The sequence below is a fragment of the Struthio camelus genome, chromosome 14 (genome assembly GCF_040807025.1).
Source record: "Struthio camelus isolate bStrCam1 chromosome 14, bStrCam1.hap1, whole genome shotgun sequence".
Taxonomy (NCBI): Eukaryota; Metazoa; Chordata; class Aves; order Struthioniformes; family Struthionidae; genus Struthio; species Struthio camelus.
In genome coordinates this window covers 21876003-21885519 of record NC_090955.1, presented here as the reverse complement: position 1 = coordinate 21885519, position 9517 = coordinate 21876003, and the positions used below count along the sequence as shown (strand labels likewise).

At 34.4% G+C, this 9517-nt stretch overlaps 1 protein-coding gene across 10 annotated transcripts in view; it reads right to left on the bottom strand.

Annotated features, from left to right (window-relative positions):
• CENPP (centromere protein P) overlaps positions 1 to 9517 on the bottom strand; it is a 160555-nt gene that overhangs the window by 60636 nt on the left and 90402 nt on the right. The window lies entirely within an intron of this gene.

The window sequence follows — 9517 nt, the reverse complement described above, 5'->3', positions numbered from 1 at the left end:
AACTCATGAAAATCACTACTCGTTTGAAGGTGCAGGCACCTAACAATGCAGGGAACTGCCTATATCCTCTTCAGATTTATTTATTTAATTATTCTGAAACAACCACCTAAAGGTCATTTCTCCTATTTAAAATGAAGAAAGCAACAATGAACATGCAGTATTAACATTTGTTACAATTGTTATACAACCACTCATTGCTAGAATTATTTATCCAGTTTCAGAAAATGCATATTCAGTTCAAGTCACTGCTTAAAGCGGGTTCAGAAGCATACTATGACCACCTTCTTGTAGAAAGAAAGTCCTAAGCACAGAGATAAAGATTACTCTGGAGAGAGTGCATATTTTTAAAGAGATCTACTTTTAGAGCTGCTGTGCAGGAAATATTTAAAGATACAGTGGACCAGAACAGAGCAATTGGACATGTTCCCATGCCTCATCTGGAGTAAAACCTGCACACTAGTAGTACTGTCTTCTTGAAGAGTGACAAAAGTCACGAGCACCTATCCAAAAAGGCTAGTTAATCATAATATGATCGACTCATTTGAAAGACATACATTACTGTTTTCTGATGAACAAAAGAGAGAGATCCCTGCTGTTACTCTTTATTTAGTAACATTACCCTTCTATTACAGCTAGTTACCATTAAATCCAAAAATTCTATTTCAAGGGAAAAGGCTTTGATTTTATTTCTCTTGGCACACTGTAAACCATTTAAAACGGGGAAAAAACAGCAGATGTGGAATAAGAGATCTGGTTTAATGATGTCAACAACTTCTGTATAGTTGCAAGGCCCAAATATTGTGGAAAAATGTTGGAACACATTTTCCATCTAAAAGTAGTGAAGACGTCAACTACAAAAATTTGAGATGTATTAAACAGATCTCCTTTTCCACATAAAGAAATCTGGAATAATCGTTTGATCACAATGCATTTAGCTTTTTAATTTTCTAATAAACTAACATATTCTCCGAAAAGTTTTATACTAATTCAGGCATCAAGCAGCATATTCAAATGCTAGCAAGAGTTATTTTAATAATTTTATTACAAGTACTATGGTGAAAATCAATGGAAATACATTCCTTTGACGTTACTTATGTCCAAGTGTCATTACACATTTAAAGAACCTTGCTTAAAGACACATTGTTCCACATTAAAACATCATAAGGATAAAGCCATAAGACTTAGCACTGTTTGCTCCTTTCCAGCTCAAGAAGCAGAGAGGATATCAAACATACATTTCAAAAACATTTCCTGTTATGTAGGATGCAAGATGAACAAGTTGTAACATTATTACATCATTCTACTACCTTTGGGAAAACATTCAGATACCATTGTGCGCACCTAAAAGAACTTACTTGGATGAATACGACATAAAACATTTTTGGTCAAGCAAATTATCATCCACTTCTGATACTGAAATACACCAGACAGTAAAGCAAAACTAAACCAACAGACGTGTTAGTATTATGGTATCAACTTTTTCAATGAATGAATGTACTTTTAATTTAAAACTTGAAATAAAAATATAATGTTTTGATCACGAATAGCAGAAGAAAACCAAACTGTCTCAGGGTGAATCTCAGAAATAAATGAAACTTAGTTATCTTAAAACCACAGGTTTAATTTGTTTCAAGGAAACTAAAAGCAAAGCAACATCATGAACTGCAATACCCTTTTTTGTGGGACTATTTTTGGTCATTGTGAAAGAGGCTGGACTAGATGGACTCTGATCTGATCCAGTACAGCTGTTTTCTCACTGTATACTTTATAGATAGCCTTGTCTAATTGCTGCTGAACATGGTTTTGCACGTTGCCATTATCAGCCTGTGAACACAGTTTATAAAGTTTACCAATACACAGTCTAGTCATTGCTTTGACGTTTCTTCGAACAATGCATAAGTGCCCCTTCTCAGCAGTCATGTCTACCCTGTAAATTCCCACCAATGAATTAGGCATCACAGGCCTGAGCTTCCTAGGATACTCCAAGATATAAATGATGGAAGGGGAATCTCATTTGACCAGTGAGGTAGGCTAGAACACTGATGACTGCTTTACCTCTTGTCATTACCCAGCAGCAGAGTAGAGAAGCCTTGTAATGTCCTTTTTTAAGTACAAGTCCCCACGGCTTACAGGAATCATTCGGTTCTAGTCACTCCCTAAACCTAGAAGTTTGACCTCTCCTTCCACAGATCTGTCTTTCATCGATACCCATATCTGGGAATTCAGAAGGATACTCCCTCAACCCCACTCACTGTCTTTGTGACTAGAAGTCATTTTTACTTATTTTCATGTTGTCAGCCTAGTGAGGTTTACCTAGCACATTAATTTCAAAGATCTGTATTTAGAATTTGTCATTTTGTCAGCTTGGGCAAGTTTTGTTGTGTACAACTGGCAGAGAAAAAAGGTTAGATCTTATCTCCTCCTCAGATTGCAGCAGCTTTTTCTTTCCTACAGGGGGGCAAAAATACACAGAAATATGCTGGGTATTAGGGTCAAGGCAGTTAGTTAATTACTGTAACATCCAACGACAGCTATACCGGACTCAAAAAAAAAAAGGTTGTGTTTGGGATTTAAAAGGATTTAGCTATCCTCTTTTCCTATTAATGCTAAAAGACAACGAACTTGCCTTGTGCTTCAAACCCAATCCTATGGCTGTGCCAAGTATAACTTCCACAAGAAGTGACTAAATACTCAAGAGCTGAGTGAATTCCCCAAAGCAATATTCTTCTAGTCTTTTTGAGCCATCCTGACTCTTCATTAAATGGAATTTTTTGTCATGGATTTATGAACCAAAGTAAATTCAAGCATTAACAGTTGTGTTATTTAAAATGTTCATCTTAAAAAACTTTTACCTTACTCTGAATTTCTCCTTTAGTCATCTGTTATGTAAGGAATTTCCCACAGCCACTGACTAAATGATTACTGTGGTCTGGTGGAATTTTCATTTCATTTGTGTTTAATTCTTTGTACAGGATACAGATCTCCGCTCAGTTGCTGAATGCAAATATTTGTATAATTCATAGCTTCTGATTCAGCTTATTTGTATTAACATGTACTGAGTTATCAAGACCAGATAAAATAATGTACTTTGTTTTCTACAAAGCCTTTTAAAGCAGTTCTGCTGAATTCAGAAAAAAGAATTTTCATTCCAAATGTGTAGCATTAGAGTACACATACAGCAAACTGCAGGCTTTGAACGCAGTATTACTAGAGTAAATCCATGTTTCTCTATGGGAACGTTTCATATAATAGCAACTCATAGGGAAAATACATAAAAGCTGACTTATTTTTTTCCACAGGACAAACATTTTTCTCAAAGGAGTAATACTGAACACAGCTGTGGAAATATCAGACATTCAACAACACTGTCAACCAAGACAAAAATCTTCTAAGTGAATTATGTAATAATAGTTTAAAAGGATTAAAATTAGGAAAAAGGATTAACTTTTTCACAGCAATTTCTCCAAAATTCTTAAAGTTGACCATGCCATTATGTTTTATTCTTCATTCCCATGCTATCTGTTCCTTAGAAATTTTCATAGTTAGAGGATGACTGTCCTCCTAAATACTTCATGGTTCATTTCCAATGTATAATTATAAAAAGTCACTTTTAAATTACTGTGCTTTGTAAATAAATATATGGATACTTTCTTTTAATGAAATATGATTCAGAACTGTCTTGATTCACTACCAGTCTTCCAGAGAGAAAAAATCTTTTCCACTAGTGGTTCAGCATACTTCAGCTCATAATAGAGAACTTGGGAAGCAAGACTTTTCCTCTTCCAATCAGACCAATTACTTTTTAAGTTTATATAAAACATGACACTGTACTATACTTTCTAGCACATTTCCACAGCTAAAGTACCTGCTGCACAAAGAAGCATTTCCTTTTATTTTTTTCGAACCTGCCACCAATTCATTTCATTTGAGGCAATCTGCTTTTTTTTTTTCATATATCAGAAAAGGCAAAATACGCAATCTCTATTTCTTTCTTAACAACATATAGGATCGAGTAGATGTTTATTACATACACTGTGTATTTAGTTTGAAAACTATCTCGATGGTTTAAATATCTTTCCTCCAACCATACGTTGTCTGGTAATGACACAAATGAAGGACTCATTGATTAACTCTCCATTTTAATTAAGTTACATTTCTTTCAAATATTCTGAGCAAAGAACAGCCTATGGTGTTATGTTATTTGTATGTTATTTATAAAACATCTTATATAAAAATCAGAACAAATAAGATTAAAACAATAGTATAGTTGCAGAACATATCATCCGCTGACAAATTATCAAAGTTGCATAGCTTGCTTATTAACACACATACTCGAAAGTAAGCTTACTTACCCAAGTCAAAGCTATTTAGTACGGCTGCCGACAAACCAAATGGAAATTATCCGTTGTGTAATATATGCGTTCAAGAACTAAATAATAGTCTCTGCTTTTCAAATAGTTTTACAAAAAAGATCTCATTTTCCATCCATGCCACAAGTTAATATGCAATTATAATACGTTTTCTTTCAATTTACATAAATATTTCCACTGAGTGGTGAAAGTAATTTCTACTATCTAGTGAATTGCTACTTAAGGAAAAAAAGAAAATCTAATGTAAAACTCTTCAGTGAATCAAATACGTTAACCAAAAACATTCCCATCTTTTCCACCAAATACCTTTAAAAATAGCATACTAGGATACCTATCGGACAATTCTGATTTCTCTGGTAGTTGCTATACGGTCTTTTAAGCTTAGTTTAATGGTTTTTTTCTCACACTCTTTTTCTGTTTTCTGGTAAACTCTGCTATAATACCGATCATATGACGCCTCTGACTGAGTCAACGGCAAGTGAGACTGAACTCACTCCTAGATTCAACAGCCATAAGGCCTTTGCTGTCTAAATCAAAGCAGCCATGTTTGTTAGAGTCTGCAGTGCATTCACCTTTTTGAACATCACATATCCACAGAGGTAATAGGGCCAAAGATATGTTTGTTACTTACTCTTAATACATGCAATTTTTACTTTTTTTAATACTTAAGTTCAACTAATACTTACAGCTGCAGAACCTCAACATATTTTCACTGGTGAGATAGTCAACTAAGTAGTCATTAGATGTGCTACAATATATAAAATATTGCAGGTTTTCCCCAATTTAAATTTAATTTCTATACTTGCTCCTTATCTTCTTGCACTGATTTCTGATTTTCCCCAACTGGAAAAGAGTGAATGTTGAAAATCAACAAAACATTTTGTTATATATGAATACTTAAAGCATAGAATACTTAATTCTGATTTTAAGCGACAACTCAGGAAAAAAATATAGAGAGATCACATACTGTCATTTTATTATATAAATATGCAATTACTAAATCTAATTATTAAAACCATAATAGCAGTGGGTTAACTATGATTAAAGCATAGATATTTACTCATATATTACTCTTAGCAACGTACAGCACTCTTTCAAAAATCTCTCGAGGTATTTAGTGTTATACCCAATCTTGCATGACAGAGTTACTGCTTTTGCACCAATGAGACATTCCTACAGAAGTCCCAGGAGTAAAATACAGACCTGAGAACATAAGCTAGAGAAAGTAATACAGTGCGCAAACCATTTCTTTACTGAGATAATGCCCTTGTTTGTATTAGGAATGTTTCTGAAAGCTTTTATTTCAACCACCTCAGAGTAACAAACTCTGTATCTCCAAATTTGCCATCAGGGTTAGTTTGGAAATCTCTCTAGAAATATTTGGTACTTGTTCCACCTGCAAAATGGTATATACTCAAAATACCAAATAAAATTGACTTATCTTTGTAGCTGACTAACGCACTTTTAGTATTTTATTTCATTTTTTCCTGGAATAAAAAGGACTGGATGCCCAACTCGATGGAAATTTAAATCAGCTACCATTTTAAATGTTGCCTTTAAAGTTCAGAACAACATGAATCCAGCAAAAGCTTGTATATAAGGAAACTATCCTTTACATACTGTTTGTTAATAGAAAGGGGAACATAACAAAAACAGTGTGTCTTTATTCTGGAGGTAATCAGGTTTTATTTTTTTAATTGTTTAACTTTGACAGAGTAAATGCTTGAAATTCTGTAAGGAAATGTGCTCAGTCTCGTTTGCATTCTGAAACAGAAAATTTTCCTTTAGAATTTATTATCTGAGTGATTCAGTAGTTTGGCACTGGTCACAGAGATTTTCATTGCAACTACTGTTTGATTTTCCATGAAAGAATGTCTGGTGTTTCCAACGCCTGTGTGACAGAAAACTATCCATATTCCAAAAAAATTCTCCTATACTACACAAACTTTTAAGTAGCATCAAAAGTAAAGGCTAAGAATTGACATGTACAGACACCAAGCTATTTCAAGACCTCCATTCATCAAGCAGGTTACTTTCCAGGCAGAGCAGTTTCCTGATCGAGTTCACAGCACAAATATTTTTACGGGAACAACCAAGAGATCAGCATCAAGGTGGGACTGAGCCAGCTGGGGACTCCCTAAGTTGGCATTCCAACACACAGAGCTTTGTATTAATCTACAGCCTAAGGTAGGACAGTGCTAACTTACTTTCCCCTAAGGCAACACAAACATAAAACACAAACTGTAAGAAATCTTTTCACCAGTGGTTTTCAGCAGCATCTGACAAGTCTGACAATCATATGGATGCATGTACATACACACCTGGCTTTACAGCTGCTCTTGTACATGATCTTACAATATGCAAGGTATGAATTGCCATCAGTTTTACAAGTTGCTAATAAATGCTAGAGGTTAAAGATTTTATGACTGCAAAATGAACAGTATATTTTGTCGCAGTTTCTACGTCAGTTGCCAAAAATACACAAAAAAATGTTTGTCTCTATTAACCAATAAATGCTTCTTCATGCATTATCTTAAATAACTACGATTATTTTATATATGTACACGGAAATACTGAAGAATCAAGATAACCCACTGAAGCTGAAGATATTGTTTTGCTATATCAAACTTGTTTAAATGGTGTAGTTCAACTTGACAAAAGCCAGAACTTAACTAAAACCGAAACATGTGACTGCACTGCACATGGACTGGTTGTGAGCATGAAAGGAATATGTCATGTTAATAAAATGTTAAGGGCAGTCTGCAAGAGAGATTTGTGCAGTTGATGTCAGATGCATCATTTTATGTAAACCACATTTATAAACATTGCTAGCAAATGAAAAAGTATTTATTTTGCCTTGCAATAACAAATGTATACAAGATGAGCTTAAAAAAGTGAATGCAATGTAAGCCTTAGATGCACATGGCAGCATATGCTTGCTTGCATATGTGCATACATTAAGAAATGCAAACAGTCACTTTTAATAAAGAAATCAAGACAGCATTTTACTTCACTGATGTTATATGTTACTTAAAACACACCATAAAATTTTTTCACTTGCCTCTTTCACCATAATGAAAGACAGTATTCTGAGCCACTACGTACTTGATGCATTCCTTCTCCTTGCTTCAGAAACTAATCTGCACTATTCATAAAAGCGTACTAGGCGTTTTAAGGCAAGGTAGAATTATAATTTTCAACCAACTCTCTCTCTGGCAGAAAGAGAAATCACTGAAAAGGCCTGAACAAATAGTTTGATCACCTATAGTCTTTCTGTTAAAGTAGTTATTTAAATACTTACTACTTCTTAGGAAAACAAATAGTTGCTTGCACGGAAAAGACCCTCAGACTATTCTCTGTTTAGTAGTATCTCTCTTCAGTAGGATCCCAATGTCAGGAATTAAACAATTGTGGCAGAAGCGTTTTTATATCAGGTTATTTAAAAACAAACAAAAATCACTGTTCATGAAATAGCAAAGTCAAGGACTGTGATGCCTGAGAACCATGTTCTTTAAAAATATTACACTGTCAGGAAGGAACAAGGTCACTTTTTGCTTCAGCATTTCAACTCTTATACTAATAAAAGTAGTTTGCTTTTTTAAACTAACTTCAAGTTCGTCATGATTCTGAAGATCCACTTTCTTATTTAGAGCTTCTGAAATATCAAAGAATTCAAAAAATGAATCATCGTTTTAAGTTGCACAGCTAAATAACACTATTTGGAAACGAGGAAAAAAATTTTCCCCTACCTAAAGATACCTTAATAGGCAAGTTTAAGTGTTAATTTGTAACCTAGAGAGAAACAAAGGGTTTGAATTTAATTAATTTAGATACATGCGAATGAATGTGAGAAAGTTTGCTACTTATGAATAGCTGAGAACAGTTATTTACTGTGCAAGACAAATGCTAATAGTAAGACAAAGTGTTCTTTTAATAGCTTCTTCAACCGTATCACCTCAAATCGACTGTTTTATTACACAGCCAAGAAAGCAACATTTGACTCTACCCTCAAAAGGAAGCAGCTAGATCCTTTAAACGGCTGCTACACACTCTGTGCAACTACACTGCAGTCTTGGCACAAAAATTGAGAGGAACATTGAACCAACTACCTAGCATCAATTCATTAGTTCATATACTGCTACTTGCATTTAGAACTCCACAACTGCCTACTGTGCTGGCTCATGCAATGTCTTTGGGTCCAAAAGTTGAAGTACATTGGAAACAGTAAGCCTGGAAAGCAACTCTGCAGTAGTAGTTAGCTTTTAGTAAATTGGAAATATGTTCCAAGTGTATAAAAGAACATGCTCACAAACTAACTGGGAACAATTTGACTATTTTAGTTTCTAGTATTGCCATTAACAGCCAACATCTAAAGCTCAGAATGTGGTAGTTAAGTGACCAGAAAAGAGGATTTAGAATGCAATTATATTAAGGATCAAAATATTAAACCTATGTCTTAAGATATTAAACAGTGTCATTATAAGAACAGCATTTCAATGGAAGCAATATTTATTTCTATTGTATTGACACAATACATGGTATAAAACACATAGACAATCCATTATGGGAGAAGATGGTCACGTTATTCCAGTTACTACTGAAAAGCTCTGCATGTCAGCCTTAATAAGTAGCATAGATCTGACAAACCTGATATACACAAGAATGTGTTTCTATCAGCAGAGATAGCTAAAAATAGGAAAAATAATGTTAAAAATCCCAAATTGCTGAACAAAATTTCAGGATCAGCTGAAATTGCTACTGATTTAACACTGCACTATTGAAAGGAGAAGGGAAAAAGAGGAATCCAGTACATTCACCTCCCAACCCTCAGGCCCCTCTCTCTCCTCTTAAAGAGCCAAGAAAGCATTGGAGGTTTTTAAACAGCAATTTGACACAAATGTGCTCAAGTAAATCCATCCAAACCAATCCATTCAAAATACAGATGAGTGTTTGCTTAGGAAGCTTTGGCTTCTAAATGCAGGCAACAGAATGCAGTAACATGCAATTTGAGATTTCAGAAAAGTAAGATCATCTCTCAAAATTTGATGTGTGAACGTGATTGCTCTTGAAACTGTAATTTCATCCTCTGGGAAAAAGTGATAGGGAGAATGTTTATCATCATTCACCTATTTACTAAAACTGGAACG